Source organism: Alexandromys fortis, unplaced genomic scaffold, assembly GCF_014885135.2.
Source record: "Alexandromys fortis isolate MF-2015 unplaced genomic scaffold, M_Fortis_MF-2015_v1.1 scaffold_60, whole genome shotgun sequence".
Taxonomy (NCBI): Eukaryota; Metazoa; Chordata; class Mammalia; order Rodentia; family Cricetidae; genus Alexandromys; species Alexandromys fortis.
Window position 1 is genome coordinate 5953819 of NW_026067946.1, and position 27822 is coordinate 5981640.

The 27822-nt window shown below is 41.3% G+C and overlaps 1 protein-coding gene across 1 annotated transcript in view; it reads right to left on the bottom strand.

The window, feature by feature from the left end:
* LOC126505971 (dmX-like protein 1) overlaps nt 1–27822 on the bottom strand; it is a 1144103-nt gene that overhangs the window by 524471 nt on the left and 591810 nt on the right. The gene's annotated exons all lie outside the window — the stretch shown is intronic.

Genomic DNA, 27822 nt, shown 5'->3' on the forward strand with positions numbered 1-27822 from the left:
CTTATTTAGCTTCTCTAAGAACCCGAATTATAGGCTCAATGTCCTTTATTTATGGCTAGAAACCAAATATGAGTGAGTACATCCCATGTTCCTCTTTTTGGGTCTGGCTTACCTCACTCAGGATGGTGTTTTCTATTTCCATCCATTTGCCTGCAAACTTCAAGAAGTCCTTGTTTTTTACTGCTGAGTAGTACTCTAATATGTATATATTCTATACTTTCTTCATCCATTGTTCAATTGAAGGGCATTTAGGTTGTTTCCAGGTTCTGGCTATTACAAACAATGCTGCTATAAACATAGTAGAGCATATACTTTTGTTGTGTGATAAGGCCTCTCTTGGGTATAAGCAGGAGAGTTTTTGAGTGATGAAATCTGAGAATGCTTACCTGTGTAACGGAAAAATTCTGATGTTTGGAAAGCAGACACAAACTAACATGCTCATTCATAGATTGTACAGGAAAATAATACTTGCTTTGACAGAAATGTTGCATGCTTTGGGCTGGAGAGATGGCTCAACAGTTAAGGAAATCTGTTGCTCTTGCAGAGGACTTGGGCTATTCTTAATACTCATATTGGGTTGCTCGTAGCCTTCTACAGCTCAAGTCCCAGGGAATTTGATGTCCCCTTCAGGCCTCTAGAGGCACCTACACACATGGCATACAACCACACAGACAAAGACACATGCACCCAAATAAAAGATAAAGACAGCAGAAATATGGCACACATAGGCACACAGTATGATGACTGCATCCCCATTTTCAATTATCTGAGACTATAAAGACAAAACAAAATGAAGCAATTGTTCAATACTTACTTTATAAATCAGGAAAGGTAGAATTCATGGTCAGAAGTTGGGCACACACAGTCCAAATCCAGGGGAGCAAGAAAAATCTAATCAGCTAGATGGCCCTTGATGTCCTCAAGCATTTTGTCTCTGGCAAACGAGCACGAAGCAGATGCCTCTGCCTGGTCCAGAAGAGGTCACAAGGTACATGATGTCAGGCAGATGGAGTAAGGAGATGAAGCACATAGGTAGCAAGCACTTGGACACCACATAGTAGGTCCGGTTGACGGTGGAACAACTGAGTCACTGGGAACTGGAGAAGCAATCGGCAACAGATTTGAGGAATCAAGGTGCGCGCGCACGAGTGCATCTGAGAAGGACCAGGCAGGGATTTATGATGATGTGCGGGTGTGAGTCTCAGAAGCCTGACTCTTGGTTGGGTTGAGGTGGTACTGTCAACCAATGTGGCTTGAATCTCATCTCTCAGGAATGGCCTGAGTATTCAGTGCCAGTTACACAGTCCGAAAGAAAATGTTTAAAAATCCCAGAACAGGGAAGAAAAATCAGATGGTGGTTTTCTAGTCTCAAGTAAGCAGTAAGGAAAGTTACCATGCAGGTGTGGACATTACTTAATTTTATGTTTCTGTCTTAAGTGAAAAAGACATTTATTTGGTGGTGGTATGATATATAAACACATTAAAATGAAATGCCAATATATTCCTTAATGTTTTAATTAGGATATATATATTAAATAATTTGAATTTACAAGGGATTTTGGAAATAAATTCAGCCTTAAGCATGTCAGGAAATTAATATTTAGACAAGGAATGCTAGTATGTTCTACAGGGGCATGTACTCATATTTGGAATGAGGCTATTTTGTTTTCAAATCCTGGTAGGGGTAAAAATACAAATCTACTTGGCAGGAGAGTGTTGTTTTTAAAAATCAGTTTATTAGAACCATAGAATTCCGACTTTCTGTGTAGAAAGTGTGGGATGGTGTGGAGTCAGCGGTAACTGGAAGAAAGGCCAGAGCTGGAAATGCACACACACTCAAGCAGAGACAGAGGTCTAGTTGGGACAAGCCCTGGGGTGTGATACTCCCCGAGAATTCTCTTTCAAACACTGTCAGTGGGGTGTGTGTGTGGGGGGGAGAGGGGGGTGTATAATGCAGTTTTGCCTTTCGTGTGGGAATCAGGATCAGAACACAAGCCATCCATTTCTTGGCCCCAATTCATCCGCACCTTTTGGGACTTACTTCTCTTGCTGCCTGCTCATAGGAGTCCCTGCTTGGCCCATGACTGGCAGTAGCTGTTTGGACCCTTGCCTCTGGCAGCTCCTGGATTCAAGTATCCAGACCTGTCACAAGGCTCTCCAGGAGAGGTGTCAGGCTGTCACCATCCCTTGGCAGCCCCCAGCTGACACACAGGCCAGTCCCTTCTCTCACAGGCCGTGGAACGGCAAGTACTGGTAGAAACTGAGGAAAAAAACACATGCAGATTCTAAACGGAGGAATTTGATTGTTCTACTCAGATGCCCCAATTCTTCTACCTGCAAGTTTAGCCCCAACTTGCTTAGTTTTCCAGTTTTATGATCTTGGACAGAACTCTCCTTTGGAAGGATTACAAGGTGAGGAAAGCTGAGCACTTGGACAGTCCTTCTCATATCCACATTTTCTCAACAGAAACGAATACACCGGGGTTTATGAAAACTGGATGAAACCACTCTTTCTCATTCTGGGAGCCAGCTTCAATTCATCCTTCAGTAAGAGAGTACCAGCCCCTGCCTTCAGAAGCCCCTCTGGGGATAGAAGGGTGTTGGCAAGTCCTGAGCTCAGGATGAGGGGGTTATGGTTTCCCCCAAACCTGATGACAACTACTGCAATAACTAGGATTGAACCTTCTTAACTATTTTAGTTAATTATGTTTTTATGTCTCACTCTTATGGGCAGCCTTATCTTTCTTTTCCCCAGAATAAAGATCCAATGTCTTTGGAAAGTGAACATTTATTTACAGACGATCTGCATCTGTTTGGTTTTCTTAGTAACCGCATCCCAACCCTCTCCACATGCAGAGTGAGGTACACGACTGGATTACATCATTCATGTTCCATAAGCCCTTGTCATTGGTACAAGGTGACCTGTGCCAGACGCAGCTTCTGTTCAGATAAGGAAAGGGAGCACTTTGCTTCCATCTACTAAAGTAACAAACGTGCTTTGGTTTTGTTTGCTGAAGTCTGAGGAGCTGCAGGGACTGTGGCTTCAGCAGTCAGCTATGAGAGTTGGCAGGATGTGTTAAAAATGAAGGTGTATTGCGAGGGGAAACAAACCATGCAGAGAGAGAGACCTGCGCCCATCTTGTGACGTCATTTGAATCCATAGTTTAAGGTAACCCTAAGCCAATCCATTTTTAATCTGCTTAAACAAGTTTACATTAGGTTTTTCTTTACCTTGGTTTTGTAAAACCTTAACTAAAGGGCTGTGGGTAATGAGAGTCTTGTCTGAGAGTTACAGTTTAATGGCTGGGCGTAGCCACTTGCTATCAACCTCTGTGCCACTACCTGAGACCTGGGTCTGTGATAGTCTCCATCCATTTTCTTATTGTCCCTATTAGTTTTATTTCTGTTCATGTTTTATCCTGATGTAGGTTTTTAGTTTTGATGAAATCTCAAAATATAGAATTATCTTTTGCCATGAGTATTTCAGGAAGGTATAATGCTCTGTAAACCCTTTTATATCTTTAATAACTCAAAGCAGGAGACTTCCGGGAATATCATTAAGCTGACCCTGAGATACATAAAAAATATTAAGGTCTGTGGCTATTTAGTTTTGCTTTTTCAATTTTAGACATTGCTAGGCCATTTTAGTTTCTTTGTTGGTGACCTTTGGTGTTTGATTGGAAAGGAACTCAAGCTGCTCCTTAAAAGCAAGCAATGATGACAGAGGCTTCTCTAATAGACTTCACTGCGGTGGGGGTCAGAGTTCAGAGAACAGAGGACCGTTAGTGGCAAGGCAGCCCCGCTATTTGCCAGTGAGTGCTCCAGGTTGGCTTAGAGGTAACCTTAGATTAGACAAAACAGAGCAAGGCCAATGAACTCTAAGCCTCTGTGCTGGCTAAGTTTTCTTTTATCAACTTGATGCAACCCAGTGTTATCTGGAAGGAGGGAACCTCAACCGAGGAAATGCTTCCATTAGACGGGCCTGTGGGCAAGCCAGCAGACCATTTTCTTGATTTATGCTTGATGTGGGAAGACCCAGTCTACTGTAGGTCACCCAGGGCAGGCGGCTCTGAGCTGTATAAGACAGCAAACTGAGAAATCAGAGAAGAGCAAGGCAGTCAGCTGTGTTCCTCCACGACCTCTGCTTCAGTTTCTGCCTCCAGGTTCCTGCCTTGAGTTTCTGACCTAACCTCCATTCATTGCAGACTGTGATCTATGAGTTGAAGCAAACCTTTTCTTTCCCAAGTTGCTTTGGTTATAGTATTTTCTCACCACAGCAGGAACGCAGCGAGGACAGACTCCAATCTTGAAAGGAGCAAAGACGAGGCTTAGGAGTCTCTTCCTGCAGACTCTAGACTGTGTCTGGTTCTAGGCCTTGTATGGAAACTCAATATGTGTTCCAAATTCAGGAACAGCCTACTTTCTCCCAGGAATTCTAAAATGGTCCGCAGGGAAGTTTCCAACCTATGTTTAAATTACATAGTATGGCTTTTAAGCTTAGTTACTTTAATTTTAATTAAAATTGAAATTATTGTTCCCTAATGTCTATTCTTTGGTGTGGTTAATTATGGACTGAAAGGCCAAAACCAAACCAAACCTCTTTATAGGAAATTGAGAAGCAACTGAAGTTCTCTTCATTCTGTGACCATGTCTTTCTTAGTTGGCTTTTAGTTCTTTCTCCTTTCCTATACGGAGTTTGCCTTGCGTTTTTTTCACTCTTACCCACTCTGTGAAGATCTATTCCCACCCCCCACCCTCAGTGATAAGAAAGAATATTTCAGTGTGAGGAGAAGAGATAAGTATGAATGGGGTTACCAAGATGATGGACCAACTGGAGAGAATATTCTACTTCTGTGAGGTAGAATTACATTCAGCTGCTAATAGGAATGGCTATCTTATGAAGAAGTCAATCATAGAAAGCAGATGAGGAGAGGGGAACGCTTACCTTATAATGGAAATAGTGGGAACTGTAGGCAATAATACAGGACTTCCCTAAAGGACTAACTACTGCTTGACCATCGGCAATTAACCCCAGGCAGAAAATCATATTGTTACAGAGCCTTGCATATTACTGAATCATCATATGAGCCAAGCAAATCTTTGGATTTTTCTGATGGATCACTAGCTTGCTATGCTGTATCTGCTTCAGCATTCTTGTTTTACTCTGGGAAGGGTCTAGGCTTGCATTGCCTTGTGCAGCTCATCTGTGGTAGGAGCTCCATGAGATATCCCTGGTCGTCTCACGAGCTGCTTTATGGTAGGATTGGTGAGAAGGGATGAGGTGGTGCTTTGATTATTGTTCTATTGCTGTGAAGGGACACCATGACCAAGACAACTCTTAACAAAGAAAACACTTAACTGGAAGATGGCTAACAATTTTAGAGGGCTGTGGTTATCTATGGTTGTCATGGCAGGAAGCAAACAGACATGGTGCTGGAGCAGCAGCTGAGAGTCTTACATCCTGATCCACAGGCAGCAGACAGAGAGGGAGAGCGGGGGGGGGGGGGCGCTGAACCTCAAAGACCTCTCCCTGTGGTGCATCTTCCCCAACAAGTCTGTACTTCCGAATCCTAATCCTTTTTATACAGTTCCACTTAATGGCGGTGTTCTCATTCTAACATCCTCAGGTGGGAAATAGGCAGATAATATTTGTAGCTATCTTCAAAAGTGCAAGTGCATACATAGGGCTCAGAACTCATTGGCCTGATGGTCTATCTGAATTGTTGAGATCATAAGGGTTAACAAGTAAACTATCTGGCGATGGAAAGGTGCAGAAGAGACCCCCAACAAACCTTTGGGAGCCCCCATAATTAACAACGGAAGCAGGCTAATTAATTTGCAAAGACGGTATCCAAGAAGTCAAGAGCAGCCAGGATGGTTTTGTGAATCTCCTGCCTTTACCTTTGCCCTAATTACAGCTCCAGGCTGTAAATGCTTTAATTTGAGGATAATTTTCAGCCCTTTAATACATTTCTTTCCAATTTTCTGCTGCTTTAAACTTATAGCCTCACGATAAAGGGTGGCCTTTGGAGAATTCTCCTCGTTCCTCTTGTAGAAATTAGATAGATTGATTAGTTTGGCTCACATCTCTGAGAATGTGCAGTTGTGTCTTGAGACTATGCTCCATTAGTGGTGAAATGTCTCCAGCAGAAGTAATTACTACCATTTAAAAACAGTTTAATCCTTTGAAACACACCTTTTTGGTAGACAAGTATCTTTGAGCACAAAAATTTGCCACAGTATCTCAGCATCAGGGATCGCACAGCAATAAATATCTGTCCAATTCTGGTTCTCTGTGTGTGTAATACTGAGATTTATATATTTTTTGTTTCTAATCCTAGGTTAGCAAACAAACCAACAGGTTTATTATTGCATCACATAAATGTGTCACATTTTGTTTTCATCATTTTCCTCCCTCCCTTTGGAGGGTTCTCTACTTCCCCTGAATGATCTCATCACCCAGCTTTCATATCTAGTCTCTCTGCTTCCTTTTCTTCCCTCCTTTGCAGTACATCATGCAATTATTATTAGACACATTGGTAGCTATGCTCATATACACTATTTAAAATCTAGACTCCCTCTATGGGAGAGGAAATTGCAGCTATTGTGTTTTCGAGTCTGGCTTATTTAGCTTAACATAATGATTTCCAGTTCTATTGTCTTGCTAATATCAAGATTTTACTTTTATTTGTGGCTGCTTACAACATTACGTGTATGTACCACATTTTGTTTATGCATTTATCATTTGGTGTACACTTAGGTGGCTTCTATTACCTGGGTGCTATGAATAATGTAGCTATAAATATAGAGATGTAATATCTCTGTGGTAGATCGACCAACAGTCCATTGGATATCCACCCCCAAATGATAAAGATGAGTCATAGGGTAGTTCCAGTTTTAGCGTTTGGAAGAACTTCCATCCCTATTTTCACAGTGGCTACTGAGCTTTACCTAGTGTGGAATAAGGGCTCCTCTTTCCCCATATCCTTACCAGCATTTGTGGTCATGGTTTATTTTTATGTTTTATTTTTTTATGATGGGTATTGGACTGGGCTGAGAGGGAATATTGTGGAGGTTTGACGAAGAATGTCCCCCACCAGCTCATAGTTTTGAATGCTTAGTCACCAGGGCGTGGCACTATTTCAAAAGATTAGAAAGATTAGGATACATGGTCTTTTTGGAGGATGTGACTCACTGAGGGTGGGCTTTGAGGTTTTGAAAGCCCATGCCAAGCCCAAAGTCTCTCTCTCAGCATATGGCTCAGGATGTAGCTGCCATGCTATCTGCCACGATGATAATGGACTAAAAGCCTGAATGATAAGCAAGCTCTTAATCAAATCCTTTCCCTTATAAGAGTGGGCTTGGCAGGCAGCATAGTCAAACTGACCCTGTGGAAGGAGGCACATGTGATCCGGTGCTGTGAAGACTTGTGGGAGATCTTGTCTGTGGAGTGGGCAAGGGAGAGATGACCTCCCCACTCCTTGCTGCTTGTGGCGGGTGGGAAAGCTGGCTTGGAAGTCATGAGTGTGAGAATTGGCACCAGCCTTCCCGCCTCCCCCACCGGCAGCATCACTCACCTTGCCGTGGGAAGCAAAATAGAGATGACCTTGTTGGTGGGGGCACAGGTGATCGGGGTCTGGGGGGCATGAGCAGGAAGACTGCCCCTGTCTGCCATGTGGTAGCATGGGTGATGAAAAAAAATGCCCTCCCTCCACTTGGCAGGAAAGAGAGCTGGCCCCTGGGATACAAGTGTGGGAGAACTGGCCCTGCTCCTCACCAGGTATAGTACATGAGAGAGTAGGCAAGTATTCTACCTGAGCCGCAACACCAGAGATGGCAGGGTGCCGATGAGGGGGGTGAGAGCAGGTGAGCTGCCCCTGCCATCCCTAGTATGCCCTGTGATTGTTGCGGGAGGTCCTTCTGCCCCTCCAACCAATAGCTGCTGTGATACCAGCCCATTGGGGCGTGGTCTCTCTCCCTTTAAAAAAGCGGCTATTTCCTCTGCTCGCTCTCTTCACTTCCTGCTCCGCCGGAGACTAGACTCCCTTCCTGGTTGTGCAGATGGCTGTTGTCTGAGACGGTGATCTGTAAGTTTTCCCCTTTAAATAAATAACACCCTATTAATCATAACCCCAAACTGGTGTGGCCTTGTTTGTGACTTACGCCTACATGTGATGACAAAGATAAGGGAAATATGTCCTCCCACCAAACCCCTTGCAGCCTGTGACAGCCAGGAGAGCCAATCTGGGGGCACAAGAACTGAAGAGCAGGCCCTGTCTTTCACCAAGGGCAGCAAACAGAAGAGAGGACCCTATACCTTACCTTGGCAAACAGTAGAGCTGGCCCTGGTGGTGAGTGCTGGTGAGCTGGACCTGAGGGTGTGGGAGCAGGATTGTCCCCCCTCTTGCTTTTTACTGCACTGGGTAAGATAGCCTGGGTCATGTTGGGGAGCTTGCCTGACTGGGGACTAAGAGAGAAGCTGGCAGGCTGACCAACCCAGTTACCACCCAAGCCTATGAACTATGAGGTAGCCCACCTGACACCCTCCTTGTCTACGAACTACTGGAGAATGTGAAGAGGCTGGACTTACAAATCCAAAGTTCCAGGATCTCCATTGACACAAGGCAACAATAGGATAGCCAATAGGAGTCCTAGGGGCTGGTATGGAGGTTGTAGTCAAAGCCAGAGACCTCAAAACAGACCAGTGACTCATTGCCACGAACACATAAAAGTAAAGATGTATGGACTAAAGAGTATGTTCTGTGATACGCTACAGCTTATATGAGGAGATAGTTTACTTACTTATTTATTTGTTTGTTTATTTATATTTTTGTCGTTTTACTTTTACTTTTTTCTTTGGGCAGGGAGGTTGCAAGGGAAGAAGGCAAAAGTGAAGGGATGGGGAGAGGAGTAGGATCTGGATACATAATGTTAAATCCACAAAGAATCAATGAAAAGGTAAAAAAAAAAGAGTGAGCTTGGTAATGGTGTCTCTTCATGGCAATAGAAAGGTGACTAAGACATCAAGGCAGTTTTAATTTTCATCTCTTGGATGGCTAGGATTGCCAAATGCTTTTACAGATTTGTATTGACCATTTATCTGTATTCCTTCTTTAGATGAACTGTTCGCCGAGCCCATTAGCACATTTATTGAGTTGATGATTTAGATTTTGGGAGGCTATCTATTTTTTGTCATTCTTTATATATCTGATGTGTAGTTAACAAAGACGGTTTCCCCTTCTCTAAGAGTCTCTTCTCTCTGGTGACAGTCTCCTGTTCTCTGGAGCAACTTTTTAATTTCAGATAATTCCGCTTGTCAGCTGTGAGAATTACTGCTTCTGCTAGAAAAATCCTTGCCTATGCTTGTGCCTTGAAGTGATTTATCTGTGTTTTCCTTCATCAGCTGCAAAGTTTCGTGTCTTACATTACGGCCTTTGATCTGTTTTGAATTGATTTTTGTGCAGGGTGAGAGATGGGGACGAGGCTTCATGTCTCTATACGTGGACACAGGGCTTCTGCCCAGCAGCACTTGAGAGCCTGTCTTTTTCCTATGTGCATTTTTTTTTGACAGCGCTGTCAAAAATTAAGTGCCTACAGCTTCGTAGGTTTGTTTCTCAGACTCTATTCTAGTCTATTGATCTGCAGAGCTGCTTTGTGTCTATGCTGTGTTTTTGTTGCTACAGCTCTATACTGAAACTTGAAATTAGGCATTGTTATACTTTTAATGTTGCTGCTTCTGCTAAGATTTACGTTGGCTATTTGGGATCCTTTGTGCTACCAAATGAGCTTTAGGGTTGTTTATTCTGGCTCTGCAAGAATGCTGCTGTTTTCCTAGGGAGCCAGTTGAATGTGTAGATCACTTTGATAATATAGTCATTTTCACTGTATTAATTCTGCCAACCTATGAGCCCTGGTGGTGGTGGTGGGGTCTTTCCATTTTATAGACTCTTCTTTAATTTATTTCTTCAATGTCTGCCACTTTATACCTCCTTGATTAGATTTATTCCTAGGTATTTCATTTAGATATTCGGTAATAGGATTTTTCCATATAATTTCTTTTTTGACAAATTTGTGATTTGTGATATATAGAAAATTTAGCATTATAGGGGGGGTTTGTTTTTGTCTCCTGCTACTGCTGAAAGTGTTTATCAAAACTAAGAGTTTTCTGTTGGCACTGTCAGGTTCTTTTCCGTGTAGGTGTGGATATTCTCTATAAATTGGGATAATCTATTCTTATTTTTATTCCTTTTATTTTAGAATATGTATATGTAATATATGTATGTATGTACCAGTTTCTAGTTTTATTGCACTGTGAACTGACAGGATACAAGAAATTATTTTGATGCGTTTTTATTTGGTAAGACTTGAGTTGTGGCCCGAGATACAGTCTGTTTTAGAGAAGGTTTCATGAGCCACTGAGAATGAGCATTCGGCATCTGCTGTGTGGAATACTCTGGAAACATCTGCTAAGTCCAGCTGATCTATTGTGCAGTTCACCCGGATTTCTCTATCGATTCTTAGTTTGGATGACCTATCTTTAATGACAGGTGGGGTGTTTCAGTCCCATCTAAGTCTTTATGTCTATGTGTCTATACTTTATGAAATTGAGAATAGCAATAATGGGTGTGTCTATATTTAAAATTATTGAACTTCCTTGTGTTTTTCTCTTACTATGTTGTGATAAGTGATCGCTACTAATTTGTTTTAAAATCCAATATAATTCCTGCACTGTGTCCTTTCTCTTTTCTGACTAACTTTGATTTGAAGTCTACTTTATCATGGCTCAGACAACTGCACAGCCTATTTTTGACTATTTGCTTGTTAGTTGGTCCTTTGTCATTTGACTCAGATTGTTGGTGTATTTTCCAGTAAGACCCATTTCTTGGAGTCAGTAGATATATCTAATATCTCAAATCAGTTAGTTAGTCTCCATTGGGTTGAGACCTTTTGTTTTTTAGGTTATTATTGACAGATATTTACAAATTCTTATAATTTTGTTGGTTGCTTTTCTAATTGGTTGAGATTTATTTTGTTCTCTACTTTATCTCCTACCATTACAAGATGTTTGCTAGCTCACTGCGTTAGACGTTTTGAATTCCTTCCTAGCTCTCTGTTGTTCATGTATCTCTCACAAGAAACCCATTCTCTTATGCTGTCTTTATTGGCATTACTGTTGTTCCTGCCTTGTGTATAGTGTTTCTTCTTCTGCTCCTTCTTTTGCTTCCTGGATTCTCGGCTATGGGCTCCAGATCATATGCAGAATTCTTGGATGTTGTGGTCACATTCATTTGTTTGTTTTCCTTACTGATGTTTAAATATAGCATTTTATCAACCTTTTATATTATCCCTGATATTTTTTCTTCTGTTTAGTCAGATGTATTGATGGTGTTTTCTACTTTTTTGCTTAATACATTGAAATTTTATTTTTAATATGTAGTGGTTTGAGTGAGGATAGCCCCCATAGGCTCATAGCTTGAATACTTAGTCACCACGGCCTAGTACTATTTGAAGGAATGAGGAGGTGTGGCTTTGTTGGAGGGGATGTGTCACTGGGAGTGGGCCTTGAGGATTCAAAAAGCCCATTCCAAGCTCAGACGCTATTCCTGCTGCCTGTGGATCTGGATGCGTAAGTCTCTCCAATATCACATCTGCCTGCTGCCATGTTTCTCTCCATGCTGATAACGGACTAAGCCTCTGAAAGTATAAACAAGTCCCAGTTAAATACTTCTTTATATAAGAGTTGCCGTGGCCATGATGTTTCTTCACAGCACTGACTAAGACACACTATTTTTATTTATTTATTGCCAAAACTCTGTTTCCCTGATGAACTTTTCTCTCTGATGTTGGCTGTTTTAATCCATAGTTGCTGGTTCTCTGTGGTATTCATTTTGCCAGCTTTTCCTCTGCACTGCTGACTTTCCTTTCTGGGTCTTAGAATTCATCATTTATTTTTATCTTTCTAGATTACTGATTTTTTTTACCAGAAAACTTTTGAAATCTTCATTTGACGTTTTACTCATTTCAGTACCTGTGGGTTCAATTGCTGAGGGTTTGTGATCTTCTTGGGGAGTCATGCTGTATGCTTTGTCACATTTCTTATATTTTTGTGTTGTGATTTGTGCCTTTATTGGTTTGTCTGTGTGCTCTGGTTCTGGAGGGTAGGCCTTCTTATTGACCAGCCTACTCTTGAAAGCTCAATTCCAAGGAGCTCTCTGCCAGGAGAAAACAAATTGCTTTTAGAAGTAGTTTCTGCTCCTTTCTCAACAACAGTGAGCTTTGTTGCCATAGTTTATTTGGCTTTCTTAGCTTTGAATCTGTTCTTCTCAGGTATCCTATTTGGTCCCCTTGTGGTCCCCAAATATCCTTTTCCTTCCCCTGTGGTCCCCAAGCCTTTCTCTCTGGACACTGAGTGTATTCTTCTCTGTCACTGATGATTTCATATGCTGACTCAGTGGCAACTTCCACTCCGTCATCTTACCCAGAAGCCTCCCCTGTTCTGGTTTTATTTCCTTATGAATGAATATACTAATGGCTGGAGTGATGGCTCCACTGTTAAGAGACACAGTTTAAAGTTATGAGAAGAGACAACCCTGAAAATGAGAGTTTTAGATTTAGTGTTTTGGATAAAATTTTGACTAGTGAACACAGTGGGAAGATTTTGGGGGAGCTCTGGCAGATTCTTTTGTGCCTTTATAGTGAATTTTGCTTATAGTAGTGTGTGTGTGTGTTTGTTTTCCTATCAATTATTTCAACAGAATTAAAAAATCTACAGGATCATTGGTGCTCAGTTAAGGTTGCATATTAGTAACTCTGTGTATCTTATTTGTGTAACTGGAGACTGTTCTTTAATCTCTCAGCCACCCAGACCCAAAAAATCACATAGAAACTATATTAATTGCAACACTGTTTGGCCAGTGACTCTGGCATTACTCTGCTAAGCCATTGGCTGAAAGAGCTTCTTTATTAGCCAATGGCAATAAAACATATTCATAGCATACAGAGGGGAACCCAATATCATATTTGACTTATTTTTAATATGTCAACTTAATGAAATTGGTTCACTAAAAAGAGAAAAAAGCCTTATTCTTCATCTGACATGTCTTTATGTCAATTTTCTTTACCTTTTTAGTTTAAGACACATGAAAAATGCCTACGCATCTCAACAAGAAAATAAGTGCTTGCTTGCTATTGGTTGATGCTTCTATAATCATATAATGAATTTTAATCCATTTTCATACCAAGAGAAGTAAATGTGCCTAGTGACCATGCCTCTTTATCTAGACAATGATTTGTGTAACACACAACTTTACTTTATAGTTACCACTACACCCTGTGTCTACCACCTTATATGTGAGAGAAATTCATATCAAAGTCTTGATAAAGTGTAAATGGACAGCATTATTGTACCTTGTACTGGCTGTTCTTGGAGTCACTGATATTCTTTTGATCTCATTAGTTCACCAAGTTGGACCTCGGTGGTATCCATACTTCAGTCTGTTCAGTCTGTTGTGAGTTCCCTATCTGGGATGGATAGACATTCGTTTACTTTTCCCAGGAGTAGTGCCACACAGCGAAGATATCATCGATAATAACTGCTTTTGTTTGCTTGTTTGTTTTTGCTTTCTGTAATGCTGGTGATTGAACCAAAGGTGGTGGTGTGTATGTTACATAAATGTTTTGCCACTGGGGTTCATCCTAAGATGAAATTAACTCCTTCCCAAGTTGCTTTGGTCATGGTGCTTTACCACAACAATAGAAACCCTAACTAAGACAGATATAACATGCCTAAGGCTTTATTTTCTCTCTCTCTCTCTCTCTCTTTCTCTATCTCTCTCTCTCTCTCTCTCTCTCTCTCTCTCTCTCTCTCTCTCACACACACACACACACACACACACACACACACTTTAAAAGAATCTTAAAATAAACATTTATGGAATGAATTTGGAAATGACAGTGACCCCTGTCTTCCTGCAGGCAACACGTCTTCTGTGTGTAACTTCTCTCCATGGATATGTGTATGTTTTTTTTTTTTTTTCCCTTGGATTAAGGTTGACAGAAGCGGGGAACTCTAAACTTGCAAGCTATTTCTCCTTAATCATGTCTTGTGTGTGTGCCTTCTCTTGCAGGTAAATGTTTAGCATTCAGTTTTTCTCTCCTCCCATCTATGCTATAAGATGGCTGGTTGCCATGCATAAGGAGAGGGCCACATGTCATCCTGCAGAGGGCAGGCAGGAGGCACTAGCATCTGCTGTATAGCCACCGGACCCTTCTGTTTTCATCAGGTTGATGCACACTGAGGCTTATTTCACACCACTCGAATTGCTAGAAATGTGTGCTGTCATGGACCCCTAAAGTCTGCGATTCTGGTCAATTTCGATTTATCAAGAAATCCCCACATGCTGCGCAGTCTTCCAGCTCCCACTCTGTGTCAATCCAGTCGTTGTCTTATTTCCTCTGCATGCTCCCTGCCGGGCACGCGGAACTCCACAAGCTCCTGAAGCCACAGGAAACTGGAGGGGAGCCAGAAGCGGAACCTCAGGCTCATCTGCCTTGCCATCTCCATCTGTCAGGGACACCTCATCCCTGATCCATGGTGGATGTGGTATGAAATAGCATGCCAAGTTACTTCTGCAAGCCTGCAGACTTTCCCAGACTGTGCCAAAGAAAGGCAGTCCTTGTCTTGGTGTCAGTGTTCCTCTGTCCTCACTGTCATCCCTTCTGTGGCGTGTAGCAATATCTGGAAAATAGGAGATTATACGATCTGGCTGCATCTCTCTTTAGCTTCCTCCTTGGCTATGGATGTCTTTTATTTCCTGTAACAATCTGGAACTAATGAAACACAGAGTTCTAGATGATACTGGGAGGTAAAGAATAGGAAAAGGAAAGGAAGATCCCCTTTATTTTAAAAATTCAAAATAGGGGACAGGAGAGATGGCTCTCTGATTGGTCTTCTAGAAGACATGTTTGACTCTCAGAACCCATATACAACTACCTGTAACTCCAGGCCCAGAGGATACAGTGCCCCCTTCTGGCCTCCTTTAGCACTGTATGCACAGAGTAGAAAGACATGCAGTGCAAACAAACATTCATACAAAATAAAAGTAAATAAATATTCTTTCAAAAATTCAAAATAGTCCCACAGAAAATAAAATTATATAGCTGTAACTAATATCTTCTTAAAACATATCACCCTTGAAAAAAAATTAGGAGCCCAGGAAAGGTAGTAAATACTCTTATTCAGAGTTTTTTGTTTGTTTGTTTTTTATCTGTTTGGGGGCTAATCCTACTTGAGGTTTTCTACAAGCTTCTCTATGAGTATTTCTCTGAGCCTGATGAGTTTTTCATAAGCTTTTTCTATACCTCTACTACCTGGAAAAAAAATACACGATCCTGCTACAGCTGTCAGTCACTGAGGAGGCAGCTGACATCAGAGATGGTACTCATGTAACAACACGCTGACCTCTATAAAAATGCTTAGTATGGGGATTCTGAGTACCAGGTTCATGCTGCTGCTGCCCAGGGCAAGAGACACACCTCTCTCGTTTCCTAACTGCTTCCTGTCCTGTCTTGCCCATACTTACCATGTGCATAGGTCTGTTCATATCAGGACAAATCTAAGCTCATCTCTCCTTTTTCAGAATCTAGGGTATTACTATCGAATCAAGCCAGTGATCAGCATTTCTTTTCCCAGGGTACCTTTGGGTTTTAGACAGCTTCTTTAATCCTTGTGCAAATATAAACTTTATGCTTACTCTTTTGGGGGCGTTCCTATCTTCACACATGTGCAACTGGCTCTACTGTGCTAGTTGTGCCCTTTGCTGTCCAACATCAGAGAAGCTGTGACCACAGATATGGAAACGGGGACTGATGATAACGTTCCTCCATGGAAAGAGGAAGGAACTCACGAGGCTCATGAGGTTTACAAGCCTTCACAGAACCCCTCCAAAGGCCGTTCCCTTCGCTGCAGTTATATGAGCCAAGTGATTGACTGGAAGTTTCCCAGGGGATCCTTCAGTGATGCAACTGCCTGAATGTTGCCCATGCTCCCATAAATAATGCTCCCTAATAAAGTCATTGGTTCACCAAGCTGGATCAACAGAATCTTTTGGTGCCCTCTCTGCCTGGAAGAAATAGATTTTTATACCTTTCTGGGGAAGCCCCGTGAAACATGCAATTTAAATAATTTACAAATGTATGGTTTTCTGTTCAGATGTTTGCAGTAATACCTTGTAAATTTTCTGCCCCACCCTTTCTGAGTTGTTGAGTGACTTCAACTCTCTGTCTCTGTCTCTGTCTCTGTCTCTGTCTCTGTCTCTGTCTCTCTGTCTGTCTCTTCTTTCTTTCTGAGTTGGCAAATGACTTCAAATGATAGAAACATTTCAAATGATAGAAACATTTGAGATATTTAACTTCTGTCACCACTCCCCAAATTCCAAATTCCATAGTATCACAAGTAATTGATTATAAGCAATCTCATTTGTATGAGAGTCTTTTGAGTAAAGACATCCTTTTTATATTTCTCTTCCATCTGTACTACTTTTTGAGGTTAGTTTCTTATAGTCCATCTTCTCTTTCTATACTGGTTTTATTACTTTTGTATGTCCTTTGCTATCAAACCGGGGGAAAGTAAAAAAAAAAAAAAACAAGGGAGATTGTGCCATCTATATTGGCTGACTCAGACAGAACCATTCTTAGTTGACATGTGGGCGCCTGGTAATAAAAGCAGGAGTGAGTAGCCAAAACAATGCCGGTTATCTCTCAAGGTTCTCCAGAAGTCCGCCTAACAATCACGAGGAGGGCCATGCCTTCTTCATGTCTGAGTGTTCTGTGTATCCCTGGGATAATATGTTAATTTAAAACAATCAATTAATTCTTGTTAGGATGAGACGTGCATGTCCATAGTCAGGGAGAAACAGTATCGACCTCTGTGGAGACAGGAAAGAGCCAGCCAGAGTGCGCGGAGGCTGTTTGCTCAGTGATTGACACAGGTACTGAGAGTCACTTATGCTTGGCAGAGACTGCAAAGGCAAGAAGAGCAGGAAGTGTAATAGTGGGAAAAAGAGAAGGCTTCAAATGTGCCCTGCTGGAGGCAGCTGGCATGGGGAAGCTGCGGGCTAACTAGAAGTGAAACATTCTCTGCTTGCCTACGGGTGAATATTTGGCTTATTCTACTCAGGTCCAAGTTGGAAGTTGGGACGAAAAATAGAGATGTTGCCAGGTTTTAATCAATTTTTGGCTGTTTGGGACCAGTTTTTACTAGAGCTATTGTTTCGCTCCTTGAATGGTTTCTTGGAGATCGCGGGCTGACGTCTTACAGATCTGACATAGCAGACTGGCCTCCTGGCTTCTTTCCTGACTCATTACTGAGGACCGCAAGGGTTCTCTTGTTACATATGGTCTGGCCATTGTCCATGTGTGTATTCAGCCACTCACTTCACTAATGGAGAGTCAATTCAAACCAGACCATATGTTGTTCTCTTTCACACGTTCATGATGCTAGAGCTCATCTCTGCAGACTCAGAACTTCAGGCAAATAAAACCAACCGAGACCTCCGGCTGATAACAAACTCATCACCGTCTGCAGGAGACAGTAGGATGCTGTGGCACTTCTGAAATGGGAGAGTGGTCCCTGAGGGAAGAAGGTAGATGCTCTGCTCCTAGAGAAGCTGAGGGGACCTCAAGTGGAAAGGCAGAGGAGACGGGGGGGAATGACTGAGTCCGTAGAGGGCATTTTCCAAAGGCTTAAGTCTTAACCTGTAGGAACAGAGCTCCACTTCCTAATCTTTACTCTTTTGTGCTCTGTGTCTGGTCCACGCTGAAAACACTGATCATCTCTGTACTAGAGCATGGTTCTGTGTGAGCGATGGGTAGCATGACACCACACCCAAGAAGGGAATTAATCTGATTAGCTGGTTGGGCCCTGGGTGAGAAAGTACTAAGGACCCAGCCTTCACTTTTTCCATTCCAAGAATACTATTTGATGGGAAGATCTATAGCAGGTAGGTTTGTCCCTTGAGCAAGTTAGACTGCTTTCTTGGATCTTCCTCTGGAGTTCTAAGGCAAATTAGGGAGTATGTACTATCTACAGAGCAGTTTTATTTTTTTTGTTTGTTTGTTTTTACTTCCCAACCAAAATTTCCCTTTAGCTCCGCTCCTCTCAGTTGCCTCCCCGCACCGACCTCCTCTCCCCTCCCTATCCACTTCCCCTCCTCTGTTTCTCTTTAGATACAGTCAGGCCTCCTGGGGATATCAAACAGCCATGGTGAATCAGGTTGCAATGAGATTAGGCATCTCTTTTTCTATTAAGGCTGGATGAAGCAACCAGTAGGAGGAATGGGTCTCAAAAGCAAGTAACAGAGTCAGAGACATCCCCAGCTCTCACTGTTAGGAGCCTCACAAGATCAAATTACACAATTGTAGTTTATATGCAGAGGGCCTAGGTCAGTCCCATGTAGGCTCCCTGATGGTAGGTTCAGTCTCTATGATTCCCTATGAACATAGGTTATTTGGTTCTGGGGGTTTTCTTGTGGTGCCCTTGACTTCATTGGTCCTATAATCTTTCTTTCCTATTTTCTGCAGGATTCTACAAGCTTGGCCTAATGTTTCACTGTGTGTCTCTGCCTCTGTTTCCATCAGTTGCTGGGTAAAGCCTCTCTGATGACAGTTGGGTTAGGCACCAAGCTATGAGTATAGCAGAAAATCATTAGGAATCATTTCAACGACTCTGCTTTCTTTCTTTTTTTTTTCATTCATGCTTGGTTCTATCCTAAGTCTCTGGGTATCCTGCCTCTGAGTCCTGGCCCTCAGGGGTGAGCTCTCTCTCTCTCAGGGTATGAGTCTCCAGCTGGGTCAGTCATGAGTTGGTCTCTTCCACAATTTCTATGCCATCATTACTCCAGCAGATTTTGTTGGCAGGACAAATTGTAAGTCGAAGGGTTTGTAGCTGTGTTGATGGCCCAGTATCTTCACTGAAACTCTTCGCTGGTTACAGGAAATGGCTGCTTCAGTTTCCCAAAACAAAAATCCAGCAAAGGATAGACAAATTAATATACCACATTTAAGTAATCTAATAACCAAACATCTCTGGGTTGTGTTTGTACTTATTTCAATGTAGTCTGGCCATCTATAAAAGTGATTTCTGCACTGGGACTTTGATGTAGACATTTAGATAAAACATGGAAATATATTTATTAACTTCTGATGAGCAGGTTTCTATTTTATTGATCAAGAGGCTATAATATGAAAAACATTGAACTTCCTATAAAAAGGTTTATAAGATCTTCTTTCTCCATGCTAAAAGAATTCATTTGATATAATTAACTAACAAAATGAAGATTTCGGATTTAAGCTTTTGTTTTCAGTGCTAGGCAGCGAACCCAGGACCTGATCATGGTAGGCAAGTAATCTTCCATGGAGCAACATGCTGAGCCCTTAGACTTGAAGTTTTTAGGTGTAATACTGTGGATTATTAAAGCAGAAAACCAGCTTTTTGATAGTTGAGAGCTCATGTTTACGCTTTTATTTACTGATTTATGTAATCCTTCTTTGTATTATCACTATAGCTTTTATGCAAAAAGTTTATGCTGTTTTATAGCTCAAAAAGCTTTAATAATAGATTGAATGGCTTAATTTAGATAATACAGTTTAAACTGAGAAGAGAAAACAATTCAATGCCATTTTATCAGTACCTCTAGAAGGTTCCACTTATCTGTATGGAATGCTGACGTGAGAGCGATGGGCCCAAATTTACCATAGATACACACTTAGAAATAGAGGATGAGATACAAGTGTTTGCAAATCCTGGTAAGAATGCTATCTCTAAAGGGTTTCAATGGAGAAGAACAAGAAGAACCAGGGCCCTGTGGCAGAATGTGAGCCCTCCTTGAATTTCTACATACAGTCTGAACAGTAAGGGCAATTTAGCTGACATGTAGTGTTGAATCACAGCTATTTAGCTTGGGCTCTTTTTATTGCATCTGCTTTTTAATACGGTACAAGATCTGAAGCGTAAGATCAAACACAGGGCATTCGAACATAGCTCAGTTGGTCAAGTGCTTGCCAAGTGCAATGAAGTCTTATACATGATTCCCAGCGCTCCATAAGCAGGGCAGAGTGGTACATGCCTGTAGTTTCATCACACAGGAGGTAGAGGCAGGAGGACCAGAAGTTCAAGATCATCTTTGGCTACATAGTGAGTCTGAGGTCAGACCAAGGCCCTGTCTAGAAAGAATGTCAAATATATAAACACAGAAGTGAATGTAGTAGTACAGTTTCAAACAATGGAAAGCCAAGCAGATCCCAGGGAAGACAGGAGGGTTCAGGGCAGCAATGACACATTAATATGTAGCTTACAGGAAACGATTGTGAGAAATAATGCTAAATGCTTACCACAGCTAGACCCCGACCAGAAGGTCCTAGCACCACAGTATTGTTACGTGAGTCTCATGTATGGACCACACATGTACATTCTTACTAAGCCATTGCCTCCTGCTGTGGTATGACATTTTCTCTTAGCATCTAGATCTCTGTGCTTCTACAGTAACTGATCACATGAATGGGAGCTTTTAGCTGACCCAATGAGCAAAGAGCATAGGTACTCGAATGCAGTCAGTGCACGAGCATGTCAGCATTGCTGGATCCATGCCATCACCCTTATTAGGAAGGCAGGGCGGAGGACACACTGTCCTCTCTGTATCCAGTCCCACCAGGCTAACGCTCTGATGATTAGAAAAATGATAGCTTCCTCTCTCAGCATGCATCATCTCTTCACGTCTTGCACTTATTTTCCAAACTCCGGGGCCATATATTCAACATGCAGTTTCATTTTTGCCTCTGATCCTTTAAAAATTTATCCCGAATCACAATCATTTGTTATGCATCTTTAATTTGTCCTTTGCCGTATCTCAAAAGAGTGGGGTCTATTCTGATAATTCATTTTATTAGGTATTGGTGGCCTCCTTAGAGGTCCATTGCTTGTAGGTTCAGGATCTGAAATCATGTTTAAAAAATTTATTTCTAATTAAAATATTACATCACTTGCTACTCCTCCCTCTTTTTCATCCAACTCATACCACATTTCTGTCCCTCCCCCAGATCCATGGTCTCTTTTTCTTTAGTTATTGTTACAGAGAGAGAGAGAGAGAGAGAGAGAGAGAGAGAGAGAGAGAGAGAGAGAGAGAACATGTTGAGTCCATTTAGTATTATTGTATGGGTCCATTTAGTATTATTTGCATATATATATGTTTTTATATATTTTTCTTTTGCTTTTGATATTGTGTTTTAGTTAGAATATTTTTCCTTTCCTGTTCCTCCCTTCAAACACTGCCATATACCCATTCCTGCTTCCCTTCAAATTTATTGTCTCTTTTTCATCAGTTGTTGCTATATGCTTCTACGTATTTGTACACACATACATATTTATACTCATAATATAATCTGTTGAGTCCATATAACATTACTTATATATATGTTTTCAGAGCTGACCGTTTGGTTTTGGATACCGAGTTAGTGTGCTCTTCCCTGGGGAGGCCCACCTTCCCTACTCCCACCTTTTCTCAGTTGCTTAGAGTTCTTGTGTAGGGTTGAGACCTTGTGGGTTTTTCCTGTCTAGTCTGGAGTGTTTAAGGACTTCTTGATTCCCAGTGCTCATTGGCTCAAGCACTAGGAATCACATTGCCGAGCTTGTTTGCTTCTTCATTCTCTCCATCCAGACCCCTGTACCTAGAGGAAAGCTTCCCCTTGCTTGTGTATTGCAATCTGAAGTGGTCCCCCTCTGTTCCGCTATTCTAATGCTCCTTCTGACACTCAGATTCACCAGCAAGTTTCTCTAATCCAACTGTCCACAGGGACTACGGCCCTGTACTGATTTTCTACTTCACCGTAAGTAACTAGTGATGGTATGGTATGCTTTTAGTTTAGACAGCATCTTCACATACAGCCTATACCACGATTCAGTAGAAATCCTCAGTCTCTTAAACTTGCGTATGTTTAGCCTAGCTCCTTAGATAGTGGTAAGCAGTTCTCTTCTCAGTTTTCAAATATTATTTTGATTGCAGAAACATCTCTTTTTATGCTTTTGAGTTGCAAGGAATGGTTACTTCAGGACTCAGCACAGATTAGGCTTTTATTGAATATTTCAGCAACAATGAGTTCTTCAGCTGATGATAAGGGCTTCGGTTGGTGACAGAAATGAGAACAGAGCAGTTTTATGTTAGGACAAGATTAAATTGAGCTGAATGATTATACATGGATCAAATTACTGAACCTTGGGGAGAAATATAAGCCATATTAAATCAACAGTGACAAAGCCCATCATAAGTCATATGTCTCAAGGATTGGAAAAATGAAACAATTGGATTATTTTGCTTTGTTTTCAGAATATATGACAAGTAATAATTTTCTGTTTACGAGAGATATTTACTTCTGAACTTTACATTTATCTCCTCATACATTTGTAAAATTCATAATCTCCTCACACATTTGTAAAGTTCAGAAGCCGTTAAAGAAGTTTTTGTTCAAAATAAAACTTTGGTGTAAGACTGCGTGAAACAATTTTGTTCATCTTCCCTTTTTTTTTTTTGCATGTATATTCTTCTGTGTGGAGTCTGGGGGTTGATGTTAACTTTCTTATTCAATCTTCCAGTCTCTTTCCACCTTAGATTTTGAGAACGGGTCTTTTCACCAAACATGGAGCCTGCCAATTTGGCTAGACTGGGTAGTAAGCCCCAGAATCCCCCTGCATCTGCCATGTTGCTATTTTGTTTGGTTTCTTTTTATGTAGATGCTGAATACTGAACTCGGGTGCTCTGGGTTGTACAACAAGCACTTTACTGACTGAGGCTTCTTCACAGCTGTGCTTCATCAGTCTTTGGAAACCCACCACGTACACTTTTTAAAAAATTCAAAGAAGGGGGTTGTGGGATGGCTCATGGAGCTGAAGGGGTGGATCAGCAGTTAAGAGCATTGGCTGCTCTTCCAGACTCCCGAGTTCAATTCCCATCTGTGATGAGATCGGGTGCCCTCTTCTGGCCTATAGGGATACATGCAGGCGGGAAACTGTACATAATAAATAAATAAATCTTTAAAAAAATTCAAAGGAGGAGGTCTACATTTTAATGTCTTTAAAAATATGGTGGGCTCTCTGTGTTCCAAGAAACAAAACATATTCAGCTATCTCAGTTAGTGAGAGATTCTGAAAAGGAAAGAGGAGGCGAGAAATTGTTTCCACTACCGAAGAAATTGTTTCCTCATCCTGTAGCCCCAGCTTCAGATGCAATGGTGTCTTTGGTGCTTTCTGTCTTCCATTCACCACAGAATAGTATGTCCTGACTCCCTTCTGTTTGATGGTTTCCACATACTGGTGACTTCAGCGGCTGGTTTTCCTCTGTTACCTTCTGGTTTCTGTCTCCACTTTTATATCCTTGTCTGTTAATTCCTTTTGAAATTGCTATGTTGAATTGCCTTACAAAACATCTGACTCCACATTTTAGTCCTTCACTTGTTCTGAAGCTCTCTGTATTACACTATGATTTGAGAATCAATCTTTGGTTTAATTAGTTATGGCCAGACGGTGAGGGGCATGATGTTTAGAGAAGGTCTTCCCTAGGTTATATTTTCCTGGTAAGTTTCTCCCAGGCTGAAGTTTATCCCATGAAGCTTAGGATGACTAAAAACTTTCTCTCATTGGGTACTCGAGTGGGAAGACATAGGAGGACTGTAACTTCATGCTGAGAACTTATGAGACTGATTTAAATCCAGAATTTCATTGCTAATTTAGAGGCAGAAATTTAGCTAGCATGCAAATCAGATATTTGTGTCTGCCAGACCAATTTATTTTCCCCCAAATAAGAAATATAAGGTCATGTGCTGAGTAGTCAGACAATGGGCTTGGGAAGCACACTCTGTGAGTTGGACAGCTTTGGAATGGAGAGGTGGCGCATTCAGCTCATTCTGCTTTCTGCACATGACCCTCGCATATCTGGCTGAATGGAAATTGGCTCTACTTCTGACTCAATAGACCGGTGCTTGGGACAGGTTTATTGAATGTGAAAGTTCTCCTCTACTGAAATTTTTGGTAGAAATAAAAATCAATTCATGCCAGCATCAATCTACCTCTCTTGAGTTTTTCTTTGTTACAAAATAAATACCTTCTTGGCGTTGTTGACTTGAAGATGGAGCCCCAGCTTCTGAATGGGTTCGAAAGTGACTGTCTGATTTTGACCTTGTCCTGTGTCTTACACTCCACTAGCACACAGTGGCCCCTGCTTTTGCTCTAGACACGTGGATATCATAGTTGACACCTTCCTCCAAATTAACTGATGAAACCTAAAAACCTCTTGCAGGGTGGTGGGTGGTGATACACTCAGTCAACCTATCCCTGAAATATTTGAGACATTAATTCAATAGGGCCATTAATTTAATAGGAATCTAATCCTAGCCATTAAGATTTCGGCTCCCACCTAAAATCATTCATGCATTTCTATCCGAGAAGCCCTTCTGTTATCATAAAGTGATTTCCCATTTTCTGTAATAGTTACATTTCTATTGCTCTTTTAAAATTGTATGACCCAGGTAACTTCTAGAAGAAAGAGGTTATTAGTGTTTACAGTTTCTTAAGCTTACAGAAGAGGCAGTGGGTGGCGGCTATGGAGAAGAAAAGAAGCCAACACACATGCCAAGAACTGGGAATGGCCAGACCCAGTAACACACATCCTCCAGCGAGGCTAAACATTCTAAACCTGTCTGAACCATGCCACCAAGTGGGGACCAAACATTCTTTATTCTCTCTTTACCTGTATCCCTTGCTAAATATTTAGCTATGTGGGACCTAGTTGAAAGCTAAGAGCTAGGCCTTAGCACACTGGTTGACTGTCTAGGAAGCCAGCTGTTTCTGTCATTAATTGCGTTTTTTTTTTTTTTCAGAAAGTCATTTGCTTGCACTTCTTGCTTACTCAGTTAATATTATTTCCTTATTGGGTCTCTGATGGAGTTGAAGATTAGATAGTTATAGTTTGTCAGACACAGAAAGCAAGTTATGGTAAAAAGTAAATTAGGTATAAGACTTTGAACTCACCAAAATAGAATAGATATGAAGTATTTTCTCTGAATTTGTCAAATGCAAATGGACTAGACATTGTTGATGTATTTATTGCCTGTATATATTGGATATAGCCATTGTACTTTTTTGCACATAGTTTTCTTATATACATTATAACCTTTTTAAATTTTAGACAAAAAGGGAAATATAGTGGTATTTCAATCGTATTTTAAATACAAGTATCTGATTCATGGCTGGTTGAAATTGATTTGTCAAAATTGATTTGATTTGGAAATGTTTGTTGATTCCTGTAGATGCAGACTGACCGGAGATTTGAAGACTTCACTGACAAGTCAGCTTAAATCCCTAATGCCACGAAATAACACCATCAGGGTAAGAAACACTCCTCTTTCAAGGGTACAACTTCAATATTGATTCACTTTTATATTTGAGAGTCAACTGACAGTCTGTACTGTAAGAACATGTTCCACTCTATTAGTGTTTGGTTTTAAATGCTTTGTTAAAATGCTTGAGATGATCACCACACTTAATGTCTGCTTACTGTAAGTGAGCCAAAAAAAAAAAAAAAGCCCTTAATTTTTAGAGAAACAAAGTTAGTTTTTGCTCCTTGTGAAAGGCCTATTTCTTGGTATCTTTGGGTGATATCAAGCACATGTGTGTGCGTATGTGTGCATACATATGTGTGTGTATCGTGTCTCTTTTCCATCTTTGCACAGCAAGGCAGTCACTTTTTTTTTCTTTTTTCTTTTTTCTTTTTTTTAATATTTCTTTTTTTAAATATAATTTTTTATTGAAAAAAAAAATTTCCGCCTCCTCCCCGCCTCCCATTTCCCTCCCCATCTCCCCTTCCCCCCCTCCTCCCTCTCCTCTCCCCCTCCCCCTACTCCTCTCCCCCTCCCTCTCCAGTCTGAGGGGCAGTCAGGGTTCCCTGCCCTGTGGAAAGTCCAAAGTTCTCCCCGCTCCATCCTGGTCTAGGAAGGTGGACATCCAAACTGGCTAGGCTCCCACAAAGCCAGAACATGAAGTAGGATCAAAACCCAGTCTTCTTGGCTTCTCAGCAGCCCTCATTGTCCGCCATATTCAGAGAGTCCGGTTTTATCCCACGCTTTTTCAGTCGCAGTCCAGCTGGCCTTGGTGAGCTCACAATAGATCAGCCCCACTGTCAAGGGAGCCATCTTAGGGTTGGCAAGAGATTTGGTGCTCCCAGGTGCCCAGGGCGATGTCCCCAGTTAGTTCCTGGGGCAGCTGAGGACAGAGAACCTGAAATGACCCTATCCTATAGCCATACTGATGAATATCTTGCATATCACCATAGAACCTTCATCTGGAGATGGATGGAGATAGAGACAGAGACACACACTGGAGCACCGGACTGAGCTCCCAATGTCCCAAGGAGGAGCAGAAGGAGGGAAAATATGAGCAAAGAAGTCAGGACCACGAGGGGTGCACCCACCCAAGGCAGTCACTTTTGAAGAGTCATTATCTACTATTAGTTGCAGTGCAAAGTAGAGTCTTATGTATTACCTGGTACACTAATTAAATTGAACGAGGTGGTGAGGACCTATCCACAGTGGTAGAGCTAATGACCCCTGCATTAGCAGGGATAGCAGGGACACATCGGAAGACAAATGCCTTGCCTTAATTACACGGTTGTAACTGTTGAGACAAGAGTGACATTTCTTTCCATTTGCAAGCGAAGTCTGTGATTGTGTGAATTGTAAAACATCGTCTTAACTCTCCAAACTAACTAATGTTCGGTAAACTTTTTTCTCCTTCATTGATTATATCCATTTAGGGACTGCAAAATCAGTGCTACTAATGGGATTCTAAATTGGTATCGATACCAGCTGTAGTTATTATAACGTGAAAAGTGACACGAAGTAGAAGCCTTAAGGAAGATACTTTAGGAAATACGGCAAATGTTTACTTTTTACAAAAACTACCAGGACCAGTTATCAATGACTACAGCTGAAGATCTCATGATAAAATAGACATAGAAATACATAACACGCCAGCTAGGATTGTCCTTACAAGAACGAGGACATGCTTGCTTCTTGTTTTCTTGTTCCTAAGTATATTTTCAGTACCTAGAAAAATACCCGGCACATAGTAGGGTTCTTAATAAATGCTTGATGAGTGAGTAGAAGTTACACAAAGGAGTCCCTCTGTATTCTCCAGTGTCCTTGACGTTTATGTTGAAACAACTTATTAGTTCATTAGGATTGCACTTACACTATAGTGTTAAAGATATACAACTGGGGCTAGAAATTCGGCTCCTTGGTAGGGTGCTTACCTAGTATGTATGAAGTCATAGGCTCAGAACATAAAAAAAAGTCTCTTTTAAGTTGTCTGAATTCTGCTTTCCAGATATTAGTTTCCAGTTAAGAATGTGAGAATTGGGTTCTAAGAAGGCGGGAAATTGCCGTGAGTAATGTTGCTATGAAGAAAAACAGCTGTCCTGTGGTTCTCTCATAAGCACAGTGTCCTTCCTTCCCAGCTAGGGCAGCTAACACTGACCCCATCTCTATTTGTGTAAGATATAGAATAAGAGTGTTACAGCACTATGCAGGTGAGAGGGATGTTTAATAAAGCTAGGCTATTGATTGGATTCATGCCAACTTTCACGCAGACTGATTTTTCTCACTGTGAAAATACACTTTTAGATTCCCACCTTTCTCTCAGCAGCGTTTGTTGGTTTTAGTCATTTTTTTTCTGTTTTTTTTTTTTTTTTTTTTTTTTTTTTTTTTTTTTTTTTTTTTTTTTTT